At 39.5% G+C, this 25,443-nt stretch overlaps 1 protein-coding gene across 43 annotated transcripts in view; it reads left to right on the top strand.

The window, feature by feature from the left end:
- Positions 1-25,443, top strand: part of ZHX3 (zinc fingers and homeoboxes 3) — a 154,167-nt gene that overhangs the window by 54,357 nt on the left and 74,367 nt on the right. For 19 of the 43 annotated variants that reach the window (XM_074005339.1, XM_065523144.2, XM_074005331.1 and 16 more), the window contains exon 2: positions 14,944-15,047. The exons of 2 other annotated variants lie outside the window; for them this stretch is intronic. The gene's annotated coding sequence lies outside the window, so the exon portion shown is untranslated. Of the gene's footprint in view, positions 1-14,943; positions 15,061-16,399; positions 16,547-25,443 lie in introns of all 43 variants that reach the window. 22 more of the 43 variants (XM_074005343.1, XM_065523147.2, XM_074005333.1 and 19 more) reach the window with 4 other exon arrangements.

The following is a 25,443-nucleotide window of genomic DNA, read 5'->3' as shown; positions in this document are numbered from 1 at the left end:
CTTGATATTTGGCCATCATTTATTTCTTTTCTTTTTTTTTTCTTTTTGACACGGAGTCTCGCTCTGTTGCCCAGGCTGGAGTGCAGTGGCTGGATCTCAGCTCACTGCAAGCTCTGCCTCCCGGGTTCACGCCATTCTCCTGCCTCAGCCTCCCGAGTAGCTGGGACTACAGGCGCCCGCCACCTCGCCCGGCTATATTTTTGTATCTTTTAGTAGAGACGGGGTTTCAGCGTGTTAGCCAGGATGGTCTCGATCTCCTGACCTCGTGATCCGCCCATCTCGGCCTCCCAAAGTGTTGGGATTACAGGCTTGAGCTACCGCGCCCGGCCCTGGCCATCATTTAAAGGTGGACTTCACTAGAGGCATCAAAAGATGAATTGTGGGCTGAGTGTGGTGGCTTACACTTGTAATCCCAGCACTTTGGGAGGCCGAGGCAGGTGGATCACAAGGTCAGGAGTTCGAGAACAGCCCACCTAACGTGGTGAAACGTCATCTCTACTAAAAATACAAAAAATTAGCCAGGCGTAGTGGTGCATGCCTGTAATCCAAGCTACTCAGGAGGAGAGGCAGGAGAGTCGCTTGAACCCGGGGGGCAGAGGTTGAAACCCCGTTTACTAAAAATACAAAAAATTAGCCGGGCATGGTGGTGGATGCCTGTAGTCCCAGCTGCTCGGGAGGCTGAGGCAGGAGAATGGCATGAACCCAGGAGGCGGAGGTTGCAGTGAGCTGAGATCGTGCCACTGCACTGTAGCCTGGTGATAGAGGTAGACTTTGCCCCCCAAAAAAAGAAAAAAAAAGATGAATTGTGTCTAATGGACCTCTAAAACATTACTTCTATAGTGTTAAATATGCATAGAAATATGTGCTTAAGGAAGATTGTTACTTGGTAGAGAAGGTGAGAAGTTATGTGATTGCCTTTGGCATTTGCAGCATACCACAGGATCTAGATTTTTTTTTTTTTTTGAGATGGAGTCTTGCACTGTTGCCCAGGCTGGAGTGCAGTGGTGTGATCTCAGCTTACTGCAACCTCCACCTCCTGGGTTCACGCCTTTCTCCTGCCTCAGCCTCCTGAGCAGCTGGGACTACAGGCGCCCGCCACCACGCCCGGCTAATTTTTTGTATTTTTAGTAGTTGGGGTTTCCCTGTGTTAGCCAGAATGGTCTTGATTGCCTGACCTCGTGATCCGCCTGCCTCGGCCTCCCAAAGTCTGGGATCTCATGCCCGGCCAGGGTCTAGAATTTAAATGAAAAATTATTCTAGAGCTCAAGCACTGAAAGGGTACTTAATAATTTTTTGGCAGCTTGCTGATGTGTTTATTTTCTGGTCTTCTTCATCTTGAGGTAAAAGACACCTTTATGGATTTAGTTGTTAAAGTCAGGAACCTGGGAGTCATCCTTAACAACTCTGTCCCTCACGCCCAATCCACCAGAAGGACTATCGATTCTACCTGTAACACATTAGGGAACCCATCTTCACTGCCAGCACCCTAACGTGGGCCACTGTCATCATAGCCCAGGACTTCTGCAATAGCCTTCTGCCTTCTCTCTCAGCTGCTACTCACTCCCATCTACTCTACTTTCAGCCAAAGTGATCTTTTTGGAAACGTAAGTCAGTTATGTTACTCCCCTGCTTAAAACTTTTAAATGGCTTACCATTTCTCTTAGGATAAAATGTTTAAACACCCGTCACTGTTTGCAAGGTGATATGTGATGTGGCTGTGGACTAATTAACCTCATGTTGCACTCACCTCCATTCACCATCATCCTTCCAGTTCCTGGAGGAAGTCATCCTTTTATTTGAACTGAACTTTCTCTGTAAGCATCAAAATTTAATTACCGTCTTTGGTTCTTCCACAAATAAGAAAAGATTTTTTGTCTACTACTCTTTCCTACTCCCAGCTATTTTTCAAAGTTTCTCATTAATTTTCGACATTATCTTTTTTGTTTCAATAATTCTTATTAGCAGTTGCACTTCACCTAGTGTCTATTTTATCGATAATTGTGGAGTAGAGTTTTAAGCCTTTTTTTTTTTTTTGTTCAGCTCTGCTTCTTGTATTCCAAATCTTTTATTTCTTGGATTCAAATTTAATTTGCTACAGTACACCTTTGAGTCTCTTCCTACTTTCCCCCAAAGAACACAGTGGTGAACTTCATAGAGCAGTTGTATATCCCCAGGTAACTTTATTTTGCCTTCATACTTAAGTAACAGTTTTAGGTAATATGAGAGTCTATGCTTAAAGTTAGTTTTCCTTTTAAACTTCGTAGAAATTGTTTCATTTGTGTTTTAGCATCTGAAATTACAGATGAGAAGTCTGGTGCAAATACAATTTTCCTTTTGTTACAGTTAGCATGCTTCCTACCTGTAGCATGTTCCTAGATTTCAGTTTTATTTTGTAATTTAAAAATTTCACCAAGCTATATTTAGGTAGTTTTTTTCAATATCGTTATACGCCATGTAAACTTGGCAGACCCTTTCAACCAAATGCTCGGATCTCTTTAACTCAGATCTATTTGGTCCTATTTCTTTGGTAATTTCTTTTCCTCTATCCTCTCCTTTAAAACAAAGGTTAGACATATATTGGATCATCTAGATTTATCCTCCTTTCCCCTCTCATTTCCCGTTTCTTGGTTTGGGAGAATTCGTCAGTTTGATCTTGTAAATCACTGCTTTTGTCTTTGGTTATGCCCCTTTTGCTATTCAGACCTCTGTTGAAGGATGAAAAAACTTTTTTGGCCCGGTGCAGTGGCTCATGCCTATAATCCCAGCCCTTTGGGAGGCTGAGGTGGTTGGATCACTTGAGGTCAGGAGTTTGAGACCAGCCTGGCCAACATGGTAAAACCCCATCTCTACTTAAAAAAACAAAAACAAAACAAAAAGTAGCTTTGTTTTTTATTCCCCAGTAATAACTTTTTAGTATTATTCCTCTCCCTTAGTATCTCCATAGATCTTTGAAATGATATCTTAATAGATCTTTCAGAGAATACTACAATTATTTTCTGCTTCCTTGGCTATTTTTATTTGTTATTACTTAATGGCACATTAAATTATCTGAAGAATATTTAAATACAAATGCCTGGGCCTCTCTTCCCTCTGTAAATACTGATTCAATTGGATCGTGGTGGGGCCCAGGCAATTGATATTTCTAAAAAGCTTAGCAGATGATTCTGATGTGCGTCCAGGATTGAGAACTTTTTGATTGTGTGATCAGAGTGGTAACTGTAGTGGGTTTTCTCAGCACAAGTGGGAATTATTCTTCCGGAAGTAAATTCAGAGTACAGGAGTGCTGGTCCTGCTACCAGGGATATACCTCCAGGGATTCAGTCAGCTGCCTTCTAGGCGGGTGTGTGCGTTGTCATGTGTGGTGCTGTTTCTTCGTTCTGTAGTCCCAGCACCTATGTGGGTGGTTCCCCCACAGCTGATCCTCCACTTTATTATAGAGAGCTGTTCTCACAGCTTAGCCTTTCTGAGAAGACTGGAGGATGCAGCTGTTCCATAGGCCTCTAATTATTCTCCTGACAGTCCTGGGCTCACTTCTGCTTCTACATCCAGCTTCCCTTATGTCTGAATTTGAGTTTGTTCTCCCCTAGGGGTTCTATGGTTATATTCACAGTTTTAGAGTTTCCTTCTTTTGCTTGGTTCAAGTTGCAGTTTCCTTTACGTCTTAGTATTGCTGTCATTCAGTCAGTCCTGATGGCATTTCCCCTCCCTTTGGCCCAGAAGTCCTCAGGCTCTTCTGATGGTATCTTTCCTGTTTATCCTGTGCTGCTGTGAACTTATTACTCTTGTATTTTTATAATATATATATTTTTAAAAGTAGTCTTTTATATTGGTGATTTTAAGAGACAGGAGAAGTACATTCTAAGTTAATCATTATTTATGATGAGCAAGAAGTCCTCAAATACTTTTTGGTTACTTCTGAATAGTATCAGACATTCAAGGAGTTGAGCTGAATTCAAGGAGTTACAGAAGAGGAACTTGAGGTGGTTTAACCAAATGAAAAACTACTTCATTCTATTAGTTAAAAAAAAAAAAAGCATTTAAAGTTGTAAGATACCATTTTTCACGTATCAAATTAGTGAAGTGTGTTTTTGTGTGTGTGTGTGGAGCGGAGGTTGTGGTGGGGAGTATATAAGGGGTGAGGATTATATATGAGAAAGAGAATTTAATGCTAACAAGGATGTAGAAGTATAGACATTCTTATATACTTCTTGTGGAATGCAAAGTGGTACAATACTCAGTGCAGTTTGGCAATATGGGCCTTTAAAACTTCCATCCTCTTTGACCCAGGATTCAAATTCTGGCAGTCTATCCCAAGGAAGTAATCATGGGTGAAGACAATAATTTATTTACAAAGATGTTATAAAATAAATAAAAACAGGCAGGGCGTGGTGGCTAACGCCTGTAATCCCAGCACTTTGGGAGGCTGAAGCAGGCAGATCACGAGGTCAGGAGATCGAGACCATCCTGGCTAGCACAGTGAAACCCTGTCTCTACTAAAAATACAAAAAATTAGCTGGGTGTGGTGGCAAGCACCTGTAGTCCCAGCTACTTGGGAGGCTGAACCAGGAGAATGGCATGAACCTGGGAGGCGGAGCTTGCAGTTAACCCAGATCGTACCACTGCACTCCATCCTGGGCAACAGAGCGAGACTCTGTCTCAAAAAAAATATAAAAATAAAAATAAATAAAAACAAAAACCAAACACATCCAAATGCCTGACACTGGATAATTGCTAAATTATGGTACAAATTATGGTACATCTATGCAGCTAACAAAATTAAACAAAATGAAGTTAACAAAAATAAATATTTAAAACGATTTTAATGTCATAGGGAAAATGCTTATATAATGATGCTAGGTGAAAAAAATATATACTGTAAAACAGATTTATCTAGAATATTCTGTTTAAAAACTGCAGAGAGATCGGGCAAGGTGGCTCACATCTGTAATCCCAGCACTTTGGGAGGCCAAAGCGGGAGGATCACAAGGTCAGGAGTTCAAGATCAGCCTGGCCAATATGGTGAAACCCCGTCTCTACTAAAAATACTAAAATTAGCCAGCATGGTGGTGGGCGCTTGTAGTTCCAGCTACTCAGGAGACTGAGGCAGGAGAATTGCTTGAACCCAGGAGGCGAAGGTTGCAGTGAACTGAGATTGCACCGCTGCACTCCAACCTGGGCAACAGTAAAAATTAGCAGTAGTGATTGTTTCTATGATTTGAATTATGTGCACTTTTTCCTCTATAGTCTTATAGTCTTCTGTATTTTCTGTATATCTACAATAAGTATATTCAGGAAAATATTGGTATTATTTTTTAAATTGCCAAGCTGTTCCACAAAGAAATATGAATGGCCAGTAATCACATGAAAAGGTTTAACCTCAGTAGTAATAAAAGATGCAAAGAATGCTCAATAACATGAGAGATGTTTATCAGACCCATATTTAAGTACAAAAAAATACCAATATGTGCAGTATGATCCCAGTATGGTTAAAATTGTGTGTGTGCACATGTGTGTGCATCAGAATGTTGACGGTGCTTATCTTTTGGTAGTGGATATTTTTTGGGTTATATAAGCTTTCCCCCAGCTATAATCTTTTTATTTTATTTTTCTTCAAGACAGGGTCTCTCTCTGTCGACCGGGCTGGAGTTACAGTGGCACAATCTCTGCTCACTGCAACCTCTGCCTCCCTAGTTCATGCAGTTCTCCTGCCTCAGCTTCCTGAGTAGCTGGGACTACAAGTGTTAACCCCCAACACCCAGCTAATTTTTGTATTTTTAGTACAGATGTAGTTTCACCATGTTGGCCAGGCTAGTCTCGAATTCCTGGCCTCAAGTAATTCGCCCACCTCGGCCTCCCAAAGTGCAATCCCAGGTATAAGCCACCACACCCAGCCTCCCCTAGCTATAATCTTCTCTACTCCTTTGTATTTTCCAGTTTGCTTATATTGAAAGTGTATTGCTCTTGTAATCAGGGGAGTTTTTTTTTCCACACTAAAATTAATCTTTCCATCCCTTACACTATTCTTTATGCTTTTAAAACATGTTTAAAATATTTAACATGGAGGGGGCCGGGCGCGGTGGCTCACGCCTGTAATCTCAGCACTTTGGGAGGCCAAGGTGTGTGGATCACGAGGTCAGAAGCTCGAGACCATCCTGGCTAACACGGTGAAACCCTGTCTCTACTAAAAATACAAAAAATTAGCTAGGCGTGGTGGCGGGTGCCTGTAGTCCCAGCTACTTGGGAGGCTGAGGCAAGAGAATGGTGTGAACCCGGAAGGCGGAGCTTGCCGTAAGCCAAGATAGCACCACTGCACTCCAACCTGGGCGATAGAGCGAGACCCTGTCCCAAAAAAAAAAAAATAAATAAATAAAAATAACATGGAGGGTAGGGCAGGAGAAATTTGAGAGAATTCTCTGTGTAATTAAGTATTAAGAATTAATTGAACTCAGTATAAATTTACATACTACCTTAAAGAGATTTAACTGTTTGTTTAAAGAGGTATATTTGAGTACATCAAATACTTTAAAAATATACCCTTTTCTCAAAATACTAGCCACATAGATGCAACATGATGGAAAACTGGCTTTGTGCCATTTAAAAAATGTTACAAAAATGTTTGTGTCATTTAAAAAAAGTATATAGTTGAATAAGTTAGTTTCCTTTTTTAAGAGATAGAGTCTTGCTATGTTGTCCAGGCTGACCTTAAACTCCTGGGCTCTAGCAATCCTCCTGCTTTAGCCTCCCAAGCAACTGGGACTACAAGTACACCCCACCTTGCCTGGTTAGTTTATATACGTTTTTGTCAAATGTTTATACTTATATAAACACCACCCCCAATCAGTATACAGAACATTTTTGCCACTCTAGAAAAGTTTCCTCCTTATGCTGTCTTGTCTGTCTTCATCATTCTATTGTGATTTTTACCACCATAAATTTTATCTTTTCTAGAACTCCACATTTTATTTTCTATCTAACTTCTTTTGCTTACCATGCTTTGGAGATTCATCCATGACATGTGTATCAGAAATGTATTCTTTTTTATTGCTGAGTAGTATTCCATTGTATGAATATCACAATTTTTAAAATCTATTCTTATGCTGACAGATATGTAGGATGTGTCCAGGTTTTGTCTATTTAAAAATTGGGGGTAGTTTGTAGCTATGTCATAAACCCCAGTGTGCTTTCTTTCTCCTTTTTTCTGTCTAGCAGGGCTTGTGAAGCAAGCATTTGCCCTGCAGTTAAGGGCTGGTTTCCAGGCGCTTATAACTAAGACCACCACAAAGAGAACAGAAAACAAAACTAAAGTGAGCCCGCCAAGTCCCAGGCGGACGCCTCAAGAGTTCAGATCTTGGGCACAGAACGACAGGCCTGCAAATTGAAAACTCCCTTTACAGAAAGAAAAAAAAAAAAAAGCTAAGCATTGAGAGAGCTCAGGGTACCCAATTAGAGACCAAGAGAGCCACTACCACATTGGATCAAATCACAGCAGTTGCTTTGAGACAGAGAGGTTACTGAAAACGCTGAGCCTTGACTATACTGAGAGTGAGGAGGGGCACTTCCTCTCCCCAGCAGCCTTGCAGCAAATGTCCCTGAAGTGCCTTATCTGGGCTTCCTTCTGCAGAGGCTTCAGGCTAAGGAGTACTAGGATATACTCTTAAAGTACTTCCCTAACTGCTTTTCCAACATGAGCTACAGTTTAAAAAAAAAAAAAAAAAAAAAAAAGGAAAACAGACTCTTAAGGGTGGGATTGGGGGATATACTTGATAACTGGAAAACCAAAAAAATCCCCCAGACTCAAGTGGCTATAATACATTCAGGTATTGAGCACACTCCGTAAGAGCAGGAATTCTGAGCTCTGGGTTTGAGAGGCCCAGGATGCCTCTTTCTGTGACAGACAGGGCACAGCACCTCCTCTCCTGTCTCATTCCTTGTAGAGTTCATTTTCCTCTATGCCACCACCAACCAAAGAGAATGTGGCCTTTATCCTGTTTCCTCGGACACTGCCTCTGTATCCAGCCCATCCTCTGAATTTTTGTTTGTTTGGTGTTTTTGTAAATTTATTTTTATTTTTTGTACTTCTTCTGTCCTCTGAATCTTCACACAGAGTTCAGGTTAACTGAGTGCAACTAGAGCTGAAGAAATGGAGAGGGAGAAGTACAGTCATTCAGTTAGCTTGTTGAAGACACTCTTAGAAGATGGGAAATTGTGTGGGCCCTGAAGATAGGACCCTCATTAGGCAGTGGTGTAAGACCAAAGAACAGGAAGCCCTCTCCACCTGCCGTGTTAGAAGGGCTTTCCAGTTCTGGAAGAATTTGTGGCAAAACTCATGCCATGAGAGTGAGTCTCCTATGGATGTTATGCTAACCAGCCTTGCTCACTGTGCTGATTGCTTGGCATCGGACTCAGCCAGCAAGAGTCTACCCTATGTCCATCCTAACCCAGTTCTCCTCATCACTGGACTGTTGTCTCTCTGTTGTGTCACTGCATCAGGTTTTTACCTGGTTACCTTCTGGCCCCCATTTCTTGCCTGGGCCTATTTTTTTTTCCCTTGCCCTCTTCAACTTAAACTTTCTGGTGAAAACAAAAAATAAACATTGACTCAGAAATTCAAATTTTACATTAGCTAACATGCTCTGCCAAAGCACTGACCCCGAGCACCTGCCAGATGATATTTTTATTGCTTTTAGTTTCATTATAGGTGGCAAAATACATGGAATTGTATTTCTTTTTCCTAGGATTTGGTGGTTGTTTATTTCAACAGATGGTATTTTCTGACTGAAGGTATTTATAAACAGTTTCTTTTCTTTTCTTTTCTTTTTTTTTTTTGAGACGGAGTTTCACTCTTGTTGCCCAGGCTGGAGTGCAAATGGCACGATCTTGGCTCACTGCAACCTCCGCCTCCTGGGTTCAAGTGATTCTCCTGCTTCACCCTCCCGAGTAGCTGGAATTACAGGTGCCCACCTCCACGCCCTGCTAATTTTTGTATTTTTAGTAGAGACAGGGTTTCACCCTGCTAGCTAGGCTGGTCTCAAACTTCTGACCCCAGTCGATCCACCTGCCTTGGCCTCCCAAAGTGCTGGAATTACAGGCGTGAGCCACTGCGCCTGGCCCAGTTTGATTCTTAAGATCCTTTCTGATGTTGCTGGATCACCTTGGACTATGAGTTTCATGTAGCTTATACATTGAAAGGAGGTGCAAACTGAAGCTTTGAAAAGTTGACACTAAACATCACAACTGAGGCAATCGCTGCCCCTCACTCAGACTCATAATCTACTGGTTTCAAATGACTTTTATTTTAGGGGAATATATACTTTCCTTGCAATTGCTAGTCTTATAAAACTCCACAGTGATTTTTCCTGGGTTATTGTGTTATTGTCAGTTCTAATTTTGATGTGTGAGCAAAAACCAAATTGTATCCAGCTCAAGTTACCTTTATAATGTCAAGTGATTGTTCTCTCACAGACTTTAGCCAAAAAATTTTAAAGAAAAGACTTGTAAAAGCCTTCCTCTCCAACTGACACCCTGTCCAATTATAGTTGATACTTTAAGCTCTGACTCTCAAGCTTCTGTGAGCAAAATCTTTGTCGAAGTAGCTAATGTTACATAATCAATTTGGGGGGATTTAAACTACATGAAAGAGTCCCTGATACCATTCTGTGAAGTCTGTTAAACAACTTAACTCTTATCAGTGAACAAATAAGCTTCATGCGTCTCTCTTCCTCTACTGGGAACTGAAGATAATGAAACTTAATTATAAGTCAGGAAAATGAAAATCCTTAAGTTCTGACCTTTTCCATAGGCCAAAGCAAATGAAATAGTAAGACACTACATAATTTACACTCATTCTCTGGAATATGAATTTTGGATTACCAGTGGCAAGTGTAAACTTCATATTTGTGACATACTCTGGGATATTAGTAAATTACCATAGAGATACAGACAACTAAAGAAATTAGTGTATCACCTTATCAAGGATGTTTTAAGATAACCTTAAAATTACATCATAGAATGGAAAGACATCCATGGATTAGAAGACTTAATATTATAAAGATGACAATACTACTCAAAGTGATGTAAAGATTCAGTGCAATCTCGACCAAAATTCCAGTAGCTATTTTTGCAGAAATAGGAAAGCTGATCCTAAAATTCATATAGAACTGCAGGGGACCTGAATAGTCAAAACAATCTTGAAAAAGAAAAACAAAGTTGGAGTATTCATGCTTCCCAGTTTCAAAAGATACTACAAAGCTACAATAATCAAAATAGGTGTAGGCATAAGAATAGACATATAGATCAGTGGAATAAAACTGAGAGTCCAGAAATAAACCCATATATCTGTGATCTTTGAGAGCAGTGCCAAGATGATTCATTGGGGAAAGGACAATCTCTTTAACAAATGGTGCAGGTACAACTGGATATCTACATGCAAAAGAGTGAAGTTGGACCCCACACATACTAAAATTAACTCAAAGTGGAGTGGACCAAAGAACTAATTGTAAGAGGTAAGACTATAAACTCTTAGAAGAAAACATAAGGGTAAATCTTCATGACCTTGGATTTGGTAATGGATTCTTAGAAATGACACCAAAAGCACAAGCAACGAAAGAAAAAAAAAATAGACAAATTGGACTGCATCAAATGTTAAAATTTTGCAGCAAAGGACACTGTCAAGTAAGTGGAAAGGCAACCTGCAGAATGGGAGGAGATATCTGCAAATCTGTTAAGAGTTTTTTTTTTTTTTTTTAAACAACTGAACAACAGAAAAGATAACCCAATGAAAATATGGGGAAGGGACTTGAATAGACATTTTCTAAAGATATGTAAATGGCCAAGAAACATATGAAAAGATTTCCTGGGTCTTTGGTCATTAAGGAAATGCAAATCAAAGCCACAATGATAGACCATTTCACACCCACTAAGATGGCCATACTTTAAAAACAAAAACAGAAAATTATAAGCATCGATGAGGATGTGGAGAAATTAGAACCTTGTACTTTGCTGTTGGGAAAGTAAAATGGTGAAGCCACTGTGAAAAACAGTAGTTCCTCATAGAATTCCATATAGAATTACCATATGACCCAGCAATTCCACTCCTGGTTATATAGCCAGTAATTGAAAACAGGTATTCAGATAACTACTTGTACACTCATGTTCATGGCAACACTATTCACAATAGCGAAAAGATGGAAACAACCCAAATGTCTGTCAGTGAATGAATGGATGAGCAAGATGTGCATCTATACAGTGGAATATTTTTCAGCCATAAATAGGAATGAAGTACTGATGCATGCTACAATGTAGATGAACTTTGAAACATTATGCAGAGTGAAAGAAAGCCAACCCAAAAGGTCACATATTGTTTGATTGCATTTATATGAAATCTCCACAAGAGGTAATTTTATGGAGACATAAAGCATATTAGTGGTTGTCAGGAGCTGGAGGAGGAGGAGTAGGAGGAGGAGGAATAGGAGTGACTGCTTAATGAATACAAGGTTCATTTTGGGGTGATGAAAGTATTTTGGAGCTAGGTAGATGTAATGGTTGCACAATATTGTGAATGTGCTAAATGTCACTGAATTGTACATTTAAAATGGTTAATATTATGTGAATTTTCAACTTTTTTTGTGAATTTTCAACTTTTAAAATTACATCATATAGTTTCTGTGATCTCACAGATAACTGTAGCTTTGCTGTCATAGTTACCTTGTGACTGTTGGAACCCATGTGCTTTGTACATTGGGAAGTTCTTTCCAGCTCTGGACAGGAAAACATGAAGACAGATGATCCCAAGTAGGTTTCTCCCTAAACTAACAATTAAGGAATATAGTTTCACTTTTTCATTTTTATTTGTTGAAACTGGTAAAGCTTCTACCTTGAGTAGGTCTGGATTTTTTTTAAAATTTATCAGACCACATTGGTCTGATATTGTTTCCTTCATTTAATTTGAAAAAGCTTGTTTAAAATAACTTTATTTGGAGATGGAATAATTTTTTGGTTTTATGAAAATTTAAAGGAATTGTAAAAAGAATCTAAGACATACTTACGAAATTGCAGTCAAGTTTTTCTGGTGATTTTGTATGCTATACTGCTAGAGATTTTTGTGATACTTTCTAAAATCATTTCAAAAATTTTTTTTTGTCAGTGGCCTTGGTGTCAGGAATAAGAAAATTGTATTCAGATCAGTCAAGCAGAGCCTGTGCAAAAATGGAAAACATTAATTTTTTATTTTTATCTCATCTGTTTTGTTTTTTGAAGGAGGAGCTTTAGGCTATAGTCTGGCAAAGGATCTGAGAAGAGCTTCTTACTCAGAAAGCTAGAAGTGTTTTGCCAATTATTATGAAGCTTTTCTTTATGAATGAGACTGTTGCTTCTGGCCCGCAGTCAGTGCTGTTTTTGGAGACTTGTTTCTCCAGCAAATGTTGTCTTCCACACTCCTACCTGCTTCCTCTTATGATCCAAAATATGCCATCCAGACTAAAAATCTGTAGATGTGAAGCAAACAAAGCTAACTGGTTTATAGTGGATTGCACTCATGGTTTTTGGCATCATCTGAATCAACCAATCAACTGAACTCTAATGCCTTGGTTGAGTAAGGGTGTTGCAATTTTTAAAGTTAGAAGGGATCTGGCAAGCATAGGAAAATATCTGTCATGCCGACTATTTTTCTAAAGAAACTTTTGTAGGCCGGGCACTGTGGCTCACGCCTGTGATCCCAACACTTTTGGAGGCTGAGGCGGGCGGATCACAAGGTCAAGAGATTGAGACCATCTGGCCAACATGGTGAAACCCTGTCTCTACTAAAAATACAAAAATTAGCTGGGTATGGTGGTGTGTACCTGTAGTCCCAGCTACTCGGGAAGTTGAGGCAGGAGAATTGCTTGAACCTGGGAGGCGGAGGTTGCAGTGAGCTGAGATAGCGCCATTGCACTCCAGCCTGGGGGACAGAGGGAGACTCTGTATCAAAAACAAAAAACAAGAAACAAAACAACTTTTGTAGAGACTGTGGTCTGTCTCACTCTGGTGCCCAGGTTGGTCTTGAACTCCTGGCCTCAAGCAGTCTTCTTTCTCAGCCTCCCAGAGGATAATTTTCAAAAAATAAGCAAAGATGAGGTTTAAGTTAGAGAGAATTAGAAGTTGTTTTTCAGTAAATTATTAATAAGGATAAATTTTCAAGAGCTAATTCAACTAGACATTGAGCTACTTTAGGCATACCAGGACAGAAGTAGAAAAAGTGAAATAGATGGGTGACACTGTAGCTTACTGCACAATTATATTTGCCCAGGCACCCCTGGCTATGAACAGCAGCATCGTGCATAATCCTTTTTAATTTTTTTGAGAGGGAATCTTGCTCTGTCGCCCCGGCTGGAGTGCAGTGGTGTGATCTCAGCTCACTGTAAGCTCCACCTCCCGGGTTCGTGCCATTCTCCTGCCTCAGCCTCCCGAGTAGCTGGGACTACAGGTGCCCGCCACCACACCTGGATGATTTTTTTGTATTTTTAATAGAGACAGGATTTCACCATGTTAGTCAGGATGGTCTCAACCTCCTGACCTCGTGATCTGCCCGCCTCGGCCTCCCAAAGTGCTAGGATTACAGGTGTAAGCCATTGTGCCTGGCCTTTTTTTTTTTTTTTTTTTGGATGGAGTTTCGTTCTGTTGCCCAGCCTGAAGTGCAGTGGTGCGATCTTGGCTCACTGCAACCTCTGCCTCCCGGTTTCAAGTAATTCTTCTGCCTCAACCTCCTGAGTAGCTGGGATTACAGGCATGCACCACTATGCCTGGCTAAATTTTGTATTTTTAGTTGAGATGGGGTTTCACCATGTTGGTCAGGCTGGTCTCGAACTCCTGACCTTGTGATCTGCCCGCCTCGGCCTCCCAAAGTGCTGGGATTACAGACGTGAGCCACCGTACCCAGCCTTAACATAATGCTTTTCTTTGGGTAATTTACCTATTAAGTTTCCTCATCTGGGTGATTAGAATATAGAATCAACTTCATAGGGTCATTGTAAGGATTGGATTAATGTACTTAAAGCTCTTAGAACAATCCCTGATGCAGTGTAAAGCTAGATGTGTGTATGTTAAAGACATAAGACGATGGTGTTAAGAAGTTAAGAAGTCACTTTGGTGAGGGTTTTTTTTTTTTTTTTTTTTTTTTTTGTTTTTTTTTTTTTGAGGGGGAAACCTGTGTACACTCATAGATGCTCATAGTCATGGTACAATAGTGTAGTGTACCAATGCCTAGACGTCTGTTGGAAGTTCTGAGACCTTCTGGTATACTCACTTTGGGACCATTTTACTGCTAATGAGCATCTCAACCAAAGAGAATTCTTCAAGTAAGAAATAAGAACTCAAAAGTAGTGGTTTTTCAACTGTTTCCCATGAAGCATCTCTGGTTGTCTGTTGGAAACATAGTTACTGTCTCATTCATTCACCGAAAGTGCCCATGATGAAATACAGGGGTAATGGTTAGAGACAGAGATGAAAACAGTTCCTTGGCCTGGAACTCACAGTCTGAGCCATTTTTGTACTTCTAGAATCCATACCAGGAAAACCCAAATGGAAGAACATCAGAAAATAGCACATTCTTGAAGTTATAAAGCAACACATCTGTTAATATTTCTGCCAAGCTATCTCAAACTTAGCTAGGAGAGAGAGATGGAAACTCATTGGTGGAAAGAGCGTTAAAATTACAGATTTTGTCCTGATCTGTTATCAGAGACCAATGAGTTTGCTTTATTTCTGTGTTCTAGTTTCTACTAGAAATTTTAATAGTTTCAAATTGCTAGTTTGTATTTCGATAATCTCTTTTTGCCCTTGTCTCGCTGGTTGTTCTGTTTATGTATAGTTCTGGTGTAAATGAATTAGGAAAGGAGACTAATGAGATTGGATAACTCAGCCTCCTGAAATGTTTTCTCATGAAGTGATGATGCGCTGCTTCTTTTATAGGACTGAAATGCAACTGCAGAAGCAACATGCAACCTTTTAAAGATGCTTGTGGGACTGCATAAAGTGAAGAGGAAAACTGGAGAAAACAATGAAGTAAGGAAAAAGTATGTTTCCCGGGTAAATAACATGCTTGTCAGTTTTCCCAAGTTTCTTGCTACATCAATTACCGCAACTTTGTAATGCATAAGTCTTTATAATTATATTTAATCTTTGCATTGCTATTAAACATTATTTTCTCCTCCCTTGTTTTTTATTGCTGAACTCTTTCATCAAATCATTCTTTTTTGGATTAATCTAAAAATCTGCATTGAATCTACAACTTAGATGATTTCTTCAATCATTTGATAGGAATCTGTTATAGGTTGACCACTGAGATCATAAGAGTATCCTGTGTTGTGTCTCGGTGATGTACAGGGTGAGTCAAAGTGTCAGCTTTTAGTCTGAGTGCAGAACTTACACTTGATTGACTTGAAAAACTAGAAAACTAATTTGAATACCAATTATTCAAGCCATATTCTCAGGTTACAATATATGTGGCACTACACACATCTCTGGGATATGTGGAATAGGATACCTTAAAAAAAAATCTAGTGTATTTAATGATGGGCATATATTCACAATATACTATTAAAAAGCAGTTACAAAACATATGAAAATTTAAACCAGGAAAACCTTTTCTTAATGCTAAACTTCATATGGAAAACAAAGCACACTAGCAAATAATCATTGTAAGTAGACATAGCCTTCACTTGATGAAATAGATATGCCCTAGTAAGCTTTTTAAATAAAGCACATCTTTTACATTATTTTCCATTATTAAGAAACTTTCTCCAGTAAGCTGAATAAAAAATTTTAGAAGGAGTGAAAGAAATGGAGGCAGAGTCATTGATGATATGTGATGCTGGAAGTTCTGTACAACTTCCTTAGACAACTCCATGGCAACATCTCTTTCTTCTCCTTCACAAGCCTGGGGACCACCAGCCCGTGGGCATTTTCCCACAAGTGTAACTTCTGGAACTTTGTCTTGTGGTGGGCACCTTCCCTATGCTTCAGTAATGGATTGCTGCAGGTGTAATCTTGGGTATTCTTCCTTGATCGTTATTTAACTTTGAGTCTTAAAATTGAGTGAAACTGTTTAGTGGCTTTATATATCAATCCTCTAAACTAAAAATGTCCTAAGTTTCTTGTGTACACATCTCCTAGTGCTCACTCTCATACTGACTGCTTCATCACACTGGTCTCCTGGCCATGCTTCGGTCTGCCCAGAAATATTCCTGCTTTGGAGCTATTGTTCTTGTTCCCTCTGCCTGGAATCATCTTCTCCCAGATAGCCAAATGACAACTGCTCTCCTTCTTCAGGTTTCTGCTCCAAAGATGCCTTCTATGGTACCCTCAACTGAAAATGATACCTTACCATACCCTGGAATCACTCTATCCTTCTCTGTTTTTTCTATAGCATTTATCACCATCCAGCCACTGTAGATAAATTTGATTGGCTGTCTCCCTGCCTTCCCTTCACACCCAGTACCTTCCCTGCCTGAACTCCTCTTTGAGGGCAAGATTATCCCCAGAATCTAAACCAGTGCTGGACAATAGATGCTCAGTAAGTATTTGTTGAGTGAATGAATGAAGCATGCTTATGTTAGGAGGATTAAGAAGATTTGGAGATCATGTGATTGGATTGAAAATGATTAACAGGGAAAAAATTGTGGAGGAAGTATCTTAAACTGGATGTTAAAAGTCTGATAAACAGCAGGGCTTAAAAATCATTGTCAAAGATAGCTCTTTGATCTAGAAGGTAATTTAGAGCCACTTTAGGAATATAAATGGCAGATCAGATATTTATACTAAAAAAAGACATAAAATATTAAACAAATGTCTAGGAAAGCTATGGATGGTAATTAATTGGGAGGTTTAGGCTAGGCGCGGTGGCTTACGCCTGTAATCCCAGCACTTTGGGAGGCCGAGGCAGGTGGATCTTTTGAGGTCAGGAGTGCAAGACCAGCCTGACCAGTATGGTGAAACCCCATCTGTACTAAAAATACAAAAAAAAAATTATCAGGCATGGTGGCAGGCGCCTGTAATCCCAGCTACTTGGGAGGGTGTGAGAATTACTTGAACCCACGAGGCGGAGGTTCGGTGATCCAAGATCATGCCACGGCACTCCAGCCTGGGCAACAGGGTGAGATTCTGTCTTTAAAAAAAAAAAAAAAAAAAAAAAAAAAGATTGGGAGGTTAACAAAAAGAGTTAGAGTGGTTCAGGTGAGACGTGACCTGAAAGAAGAATATCATGGTCAAGGTAGAGGAAACAGGTGGGCCCTAGAAATGCCTATTGAATTTGAATTTGATAACTGGTAGGATGGGGACATTGCATATGATTGGAGGTTGCAGTGGAGGAAGGTTAATGGGAAGGTCAAAGTCAAACTGGAATCACTGAGAGTTTTCTTATATGTCAGTCTCTGTACCTACTACCTGGTGACACTGAACCATCTTGACTACAGCTTATCTCATTTTTGCCACTCTGCTTCTACCTATGAAGTATGATGTTTATTCTACACATCACGCTTTTTCTGTTTCACCTTTAAGGTCTTTTAAAATTAATCTTTCACTTTTAGAGGCACCTACCGTCTGACTCAGCAGTTTAATATAGCATTTCTAGAAATTTATCTTACATATGACCTCATACAGCTATGCAGGTAATCCTAGAGTACCTCAGCCTCTATCAAATCCTCACGCATGCCTCCTACCCCATTAACACTTGGAAAGAGAATAATTGTCTATCGCTGCCATTGTTGTGTTGTGGCCATGGGTCTTGTCCCCCTCCACTGGTTCTGGTATTAATTGCCCACCTTTTTGCCTAAACTGCAGTGGACTAGCGATGTTTGTACAGGAGCTAACTGTGTCTTCTCTCAGGTTTCTTCTTTTGAACATTTGTTCCTTATGGCAATCTTTCTCTACCCATTTGTGAATATCATGAATGGTTAATAGTAATACTTTTTTACTTTGTATTTTTAAGGCTATGTAGGTAATTAAGTATATAGTAGTGGGCATCTCTACTTGGCTGAACATTAAAATCACCTCAGAAGCTTTATAAATCTCTAATTCCTGGTCTCACCCTCAGAGACTCTGAGACAATTTATCTTGGGGCGCTGTGGACATTAACATTTAAAAAGCTGCCCAACGAATTTCATGTGCACTCAAGCTTGAGGACCAGGAGTACTGTAAGTTTTTCCATATTGATGATGACTGTGATCACTTGAAATTTATCATAATGGCTGGGGGCGGTGGCTCATGCCTGTAATCCCAGCACTTTGGGAGGCCAAGGCAGGCGGATCACCTGAGGTCGGAAGTTTGAGACCAGCCTGACCAACATGGAGAAACCCCATCTCTACTAAAAATACAAAATTAGCCTTGCGTGGTGCCTGCCTGTAATCCCAGCTATTCAGGAGGCTGAGGCAGGAGAATCGCTTGAACCCGGGAGGCGGAGGTTGTGGTGAGCCGGGTTTGTGCCGTTGTGCTCCAGCCTGGGCAACAAAAACGAAACTCCGTTTCAAAAAAACAAAAAAAAATATTATAACGATTTAAGTGATTCCTTTGGGTTTTGTAAGTTTACAAAGGTGTTATATTAAAAAAAAGTATATATAACATCTGCCTTTATTGTATTTGTGTCTCATTCATTTTTATGTTGCTTTTTGTTGGAAGGAACTTCTGATACTGTATTAACAGTGATTATAAAATGCTTATTTTGTGCTTACTTTTAATGACTGCGTAGCTTGTTTTTTCCCTTGAAGTATAATTGATATTTGGTTCAGTAAATAGGTACTCAATCAGGGTAAGAAAATGTACCTTTACTATTAGTTTTAGAATTTTAAAATTAAGAATAGGTATTAGATTTTAACAAATGAATTTTTTTATTTCTGTTGACACAAATAAAAATTTTAAAATCTATTTCTAGGTTCTATATTTGCTATTCTTTTAAATTTTTGAGCATAAGTTCGGAGTGAACTTTGTGTATAGTTTTCTTTCTTTCCATTTCTTTTAGCCAGTTTTTGGGTCAGATTAGTAGAATAATTAGATAACCTATATCTTGACCTATTTTTGGCATGATTTATATAACATGAATCATTTGTTTCTGGAGACATGAATCATTTGTTTCTGGAGACTAATTCACTAACTACTTTTTAGGGGTGTAATTATTTGATTTTTTTTTTTTTTTTAAGACGGAGTTTCACTCTTGTTGCTCAGGCTGGAGTAGTGTGGCACGGTCTCGGCTCACTGCAACCTCTGCCTCCTGGGTTCAAGTGATTCTCCCATCTCAGCTTCCCGAGTAGCTGAAATTATAGGCATGTGCCACCACGCCTGGCTAATTTTTTTTTTTTTTTTGTATTTTTAGTAGAGACGGGGTTTCTCCATGTTGGTCAGGCTGGTCTTGAACTTCTGACCTTGTGATCCGCCCGCCTCGGCCTCCCAAAGTGCTGGGATTTCTGCCCCAAAATGCCTCATAAATTTTGTTTTATTATTTTAGTGGAGACAGGGCTTCACCGTGTTGCCAAGGCTGGTCACAAACTCCTGAGCTCAGGTAATCTGCCCGCCTCAGCCTCCCAAAGCACTAGGATTACAGGTATGAGCCACCGTGCCTGGCCTAGTTCTTTGATTTTTAAAAGATGTTGGTCTGGTTAGGTATTTTATTTTTGCCAGTGTTAGAATTTTACATTTTTGATTAAAAACTCATCTATTTAGTTTTATCCAAATTTATTAACACACATATTCTTTTTTTTTTTTTTTTTTTTCTGAGACGGAGTCTCGCTCTGTCACCCAGGCTGGAGTGCAGTGGCCGGATCTCAGCTCACTGCAAGCTCCGCCTCCTGGGTTCACACCGTTCTCCTGCTTCAGCCTCCCAAGTAGGTGGGACTACAGGCGCCCGCCACCTCGCCCGGCTCGTTTTTTTGTATTTTTTAGTAGAGACAGGGTTTCACCGTGTTAGCCAGGATGGTCGCGATCTCGTGACCTCGTGATCCGCCAGTCTCGGCCTCCCAAAGTGCTGGGATTACAGGCTTGAGCCCCCGAGCCCGGCAACACACATATTCTCTTACAATTTTATTGCTTCTTTTTGTGTCCTGTTTTTCCTATTTATGTTTCTTTTTTTTTTTTGCACTTGCCAGTAGTATCAATTTTAGTCTATTCACAGCAACTTTTAGTTGAAATATAAAACTTTAAAAAATACAGTAAAGGATGTAGTGAAAAGTCAGTTTCCCATTCATTGTTATTCCTTGGCCAAATAGCTCCGCTCTCTTAGGCAGCAGCTCCTGTCAGTTTCTTATGAATCCTTCAAAAGTTTTTTGGTTTTCACTTTCAAAATATCTAATTTATTTCTTTAAAAAAAAAAAATTCCTCAGCCAGGAGTGGTGGCTCACACCTGTAATGCTAGCACTTTGGGAGGCTGAGATGGGCAGATTGCCTGAGCTCAGGAGTTTGTGACCAGCCTTGGCAACATGGTGAAACCCTGTCTCTACTAAAATACAAAAGAAAAATTAGCTGAGTGTGGTGGCATACACCTGTAGTCCCAGCTACTCTGGAAGCTGAGTCAGGAGAATTGCTTGAACCCGGGAGGCAGAGGTTGCAGGGAGCTGAGATTGCGCCACTGCACTTCAGTCTGGGCGACAGAGCAAGATTCCATCTCAAAAAAGAAAAAAGAAAAAAATTCCTCTAGATTCTTCTGTTTGTTTCTCAAGATTATTGGTTGTGTATTTAGTTTTTATTTTTATTTTTTGGTAGTGCAGAAAACAGTACTGCTCTCTATTTTTTCATGGTCTATACTTTCTTATGTAATGATTTTGTTACATTTTCCAACTTCATTATCGTTATTTCATAGCCTATCTCTTGCAAACAGAATGTTGTCAGGTTTTGTCTCTGTTTAACTTATCTTTGAAGGTTCTACATCTTATACGGGATTTTATACTGTTTAATTTATTATTGCTATTGTATTATGTTTTCTGTATATTGTATGTTTCTTTGTTTTTATGTTTGTTGTTTCTTCTCCATTGTGTCTTCTGTTTTACAGAACATTCTTTGCTTTCTTTAGCTTTTAAGCAAATTTTAAAGGTGAACAATCTTTCAAATTGTCTTAGTGCAAAAAATAATATGTGTTTCTATATTTATTTACTATAGTAAAAGCAAAAGGAAGAACTTGCCTTTTCTTCCCTATAGGCAAATTTAATTTGCCCTTTTTTGGGGCATCTTCTCTTCCTATTCCTTATCTACCCCATCTCCGCAATTATTTTTTTTTTCACCTCTTACATTTGTTCTATGAAGTGTCTTAATTCTTCTGAGCCTCAGCCTGGTACTCATAAGTATTTTGCTATTTTTGATTCAGTTAGTTAACAGCCACTGAGGTCTCACTCTGAGCCAACAGATCATGAGCTGGGCGCAGGAGATACAAAAGTAAGGGCAGTTCTGTCCCTGCCTTCAAGGTTGATGAGGTGGCATGATGTACAAATCAGCCAACAATGGCAAAAGATGTGATGTGTCAGGTGTATTGGATACAGAGAGAGAGAGAGAAGTTTGGTGAGTCAGTGCAGGCACCCTGGGAGCTAAATGTTACTGTATGTACCAGCAGAGCTTGGTGAGAAAGAGGATAAAGTGAGAGGGCAAAAGTCTGAAGGTGCACAGGTACATCAGCCTTTTCTTGGGATAGTGGCTGGAGATGAGGCTGGACAAGGGGTGTTGGGGCCTGATTGTGAAGCACCTTGAATACTGGGCAACAAGTTTCAGTTTGTATCCTGTGGTCTGTACCAGAGGGTTTAAAGCAAGGGAGTGCCATGTTCTAGTTCATTTTTAAGGAAGATAATTCTGGCTGTCATGTGAAGCACAGCCTGCAGGGAGGGAAGTCAGTTAAGCAGCTGTGGGCAGTTGTCCAGATAAGAGGTGAGAGCAACTTGAGCATAGGAGATAGCAGTGATGATGGAGAAGAGGAGATATATGAGGCATTTGGGGGCAGAATCTAAAATTACCAATGCCTGCCATGGAGGAGACTGGGAATTAGGGCATGCCTCAGAGGAGTTTTTGTTTGTTTTAGGGAAGGTGGTGATAGATGGTGGAACTACTGACCAACTTAGGGAGTAGTATAAAGGGTGTGGATTGGGTGCAGAGACTAATTTGGAGAGAAGCAGGGGAAAGTTTATTTTAGGACTTGTTGAATGTCTAGGCAAACATATCTAGGAGAAGTTGGAAATATGGATCAGAAACTCATATGAGATGTTGGGGATGGAGATAAAGATGTGAGACTCACTTGTACCAAGGAGGATATCAAAGCCATAAGAGATATAAAATCCCTCAAGTAGAGCATGTATAGAAAGTAAAAGGTCTTAGGATTGGCTGTTGGCAAAGGTCAGTCTTTATGTTCAGGAAATTGAACATATTGAGCACTGTAATACATGTCCAGCATGGGGTGACTAGAGCTTATTCAGATGGCTGGCTTAGTCTTCACAACAGCCTTATGCATGGAATTATTACTCTGCTTTGTAGGCAAGGAGACTAAGGTGTTGTTACTAAGTTAGTAAGTGGGATTGCAAACCAGGCCCAAATGCCAAGTTCATGCTAGAGAAGAAAGTAGAGGAGATACAGAAAAGTGGTGTGGAAGAGGTGTTTTCCTTCAGGGGCAGTGGCCAGCAATGCCAGCATGCTCAGTTTCCACAGAACCTAAGTCAGCTCCCTCTGGAGTCAGGAGGCAAGGAAATGCGGTTTGACTGCCACTCTAGAAAACTGGTAGATGAATGAGGCCATTTGGTCTGGGGGTGGCATCGTTTTTGTTTGTTTACAGATGACAGCTTGAGGTATTCTGATTTGCTCAGCTTCTTTTTCTTTGATGTTTTATATCTTAGATTGTCTCGTTTCTAGACTTCTGTTATTTAAAAAAATAAAAAATAACTACTAGATTTCCCTTCATGTAATCTATTTAACTTGCTTACTTGGAGTTTTTTTTCTTTCCTTCTCACATTGTTTTCAGATGTTTCCAGGTCATGTCCCAGGGATCCTCTTTGCTAATGATGTGTGAGACACTAGGAGTGCCTTCTTGTTTCTTCTCTCAGGTCTTTCCATGCTGAAAGTAGTTTTCTTCTGTCATTTGAATCTTTTGTTCAATTCAGTTTCCTCCAGAACTCTAATTCATAGATTGTATCTTTCCTCTAGATGACAATTTGCCTGTGCATTCTTCGGCAACAAGATTGTGTAGTGCTGAGAGCATGGGCCCGGAACCAGACTGCCTGGGTTCAACTCCTGGCTCTACCAGCTACTAGCTGAGTGACCTTGGGCAAGTTATTTGTGCCTCAAGCTTCTTTGTGCCTCAGTTTTCTCATCTGTAAACTGGAGGCAAAATTAGAATCTACTACCAAGGGTTGTGGTGAAGGTTAAATGAACTACTGCTTGTCGTGCTTAGAAAGGTTTCCAGTGTGTGTTCACCATTGTTAGTTGCTTGTGTTGTCATTGTTGTTACTTGTTGTAGGGAAAAATGGTATGAGAGATAACCTCTTCCTCATTGTCATTTGGACCATACAAATAGTGATAAATTTCAGGCTGTTGGAGCCTTACCTGATGAACTAAAAGTAGGCAAATCTTGGTAATCAGGTTGTATTCCCTCAAGTTTTTAAGGAGTTCGACAAGGAACAATTTTAACCTTGGTCCAGAAGTGGCATCTGGAGTTCAGGTGTCCACTGTGTGACCTCATCTACCCCATGGCAGTGTTCAATTGATGTCTCTTAAAAACAGGATGTAAAAGATTTATTTCTACCTTACAAAATAGCTCTTCCAAAATTTTTATTTTTTCTCTTATAGTTGTCCAATCATCTCATCTGCAGATAACATATTTAACTTCCTATGCAATATATATGCCTACCTTATTTCAGCTGTCTTGCTGCATTGGCCAGAACTTCAAAAATATTTAATATGGTAAAAGTGGCCTTTTATTGCCTTTTTTTTACATTTGGCTTAGAGAGATGTTTTATATCATCTTGCCTTATCTATATGCCTTTTGTTCTTAGTATTTTTATTAGAAATGAATATTGTCAAATTACATTCTTGTATCCATTGAGAGTTTCATTAGGTTTTTCTCATTTAACTTTCTGATTCTGTTTCATATGTATCTTGAACTAGCATTCCATTGTGGGCAAAATTCTTACCAGTTTGGTTATTCTTTTATCATTAAATTATTTCTGCCAGTCATTAATCACTTTTAAATCTATATTTATTCAGAGTTGTTGCCTATGAAAAGGTTTTTAAAGAATCTTATTGGAATTTTTAAAGTTGTACCCTTTGTAAAAAGTTCAAATAATATAGACTAAATAAATAATAAAATTAACCCGATAATCCCATTCTCCCAGAGTCATTGATGTTGGGTTTATTGTGAAACTTTCCAGATTTTTTTCTATGCATTTACATATAGGTTTCATGCCCTCTCATTCTTTTTCTCTTCTCCTTTCTCCCTCCCTCTCCATCCCTCTCTCCCTTCATCTTACTAAAAATGGAGTCATACAAAGTCCTGAAATGTTTTCATTTAATAGTATATAATGGGAGTCTTTCTATGTCCATGCACATGTATCTACTTCATTCTTTGTAGGGTATTCCATAGTGTGGAGTGATCATAATTTAGCCAGTTCCCTGTTGGTGGATGTTTAAATTACTCCCAATTTTTTGCTAGGACTACATGAAATGTTTTTTGTACCTGTTTGTATGTGCCAGTATTTTATAGGCTAGATTACCAGAGACAGAATTGTGGATCAAAGGTGATAAATAGAATAGGGGTTCTTAACCTAGTCTGTGAGTCCCTATAGTTGTATGCAAAATGTCATGTATACTATATATCGTGCATTTTCTGAGAATGAGAGTCTATAGATCAGATTTACAAAGAAGTCATTGGTTCCCCAAAAAGAAAGAATTACCTGCACACAAAATTAGGCAACTTGCCCAAAGTTCACGGTGGAACTGGGATTTAAGCTCATGGTATCTGACTCCAGTGGTATTAAAAGAGGAAAAAAAATTCAGATGGAATATACATCAAATTATCTATAGTGCTAATCTCTGAAGGTGGGGTTATGAGAGCTCCACAATTACATTTTTTAAACAATGAAAATATTTTTTTTAATAAGCAGAAGAAAAGTAAAATTCACTGAACAAACAAAAGTAATCAGAGTGCTTGTGTGGCACAAATGGGGAAATCATATCAACTGATCTCTTGGGAATTTGAAGGCGAGTGAGCTGGTTTGTGAATGAGGGAGCCAGTAGTCCTTCAAGAAAGCTTTGAAAGAATTTGCATAGTCTCAAACTACCTCAACATGTTAATTAACTATAAAGAAAGAGGTCATAAATGGATAGTGGAAAAACTCAGCAGGAACCACCTTAACCAAGAGGTCAAGGCCAGCACCACCAGCAATAAGACATCAACATCATGAGCCCCATGATATGATGTATTAAGAACACAACATCATTTCTGTGGTATTTTTGCCAAGA

The sequence above is a fragment of the Macaca fascicularis genome, chromosome 10 (assembly GCF_037993035.2).
Source record: "Macaca fascicularis isolate 582-1 chromosome 10, T2T-MFA8v1.1".
NCBI classification, from domain to species: Eukaryota; Metazoa; Chordata; class Mammalia; order Primates; family Cercopithecidae; genus Macaca; species Macaca fascicularis.
The sequence above is the reverse complement of the archived record's forward strand: the minus strand, read 5'-3'. Positions and strand labels throughout refer to the sequence as shown.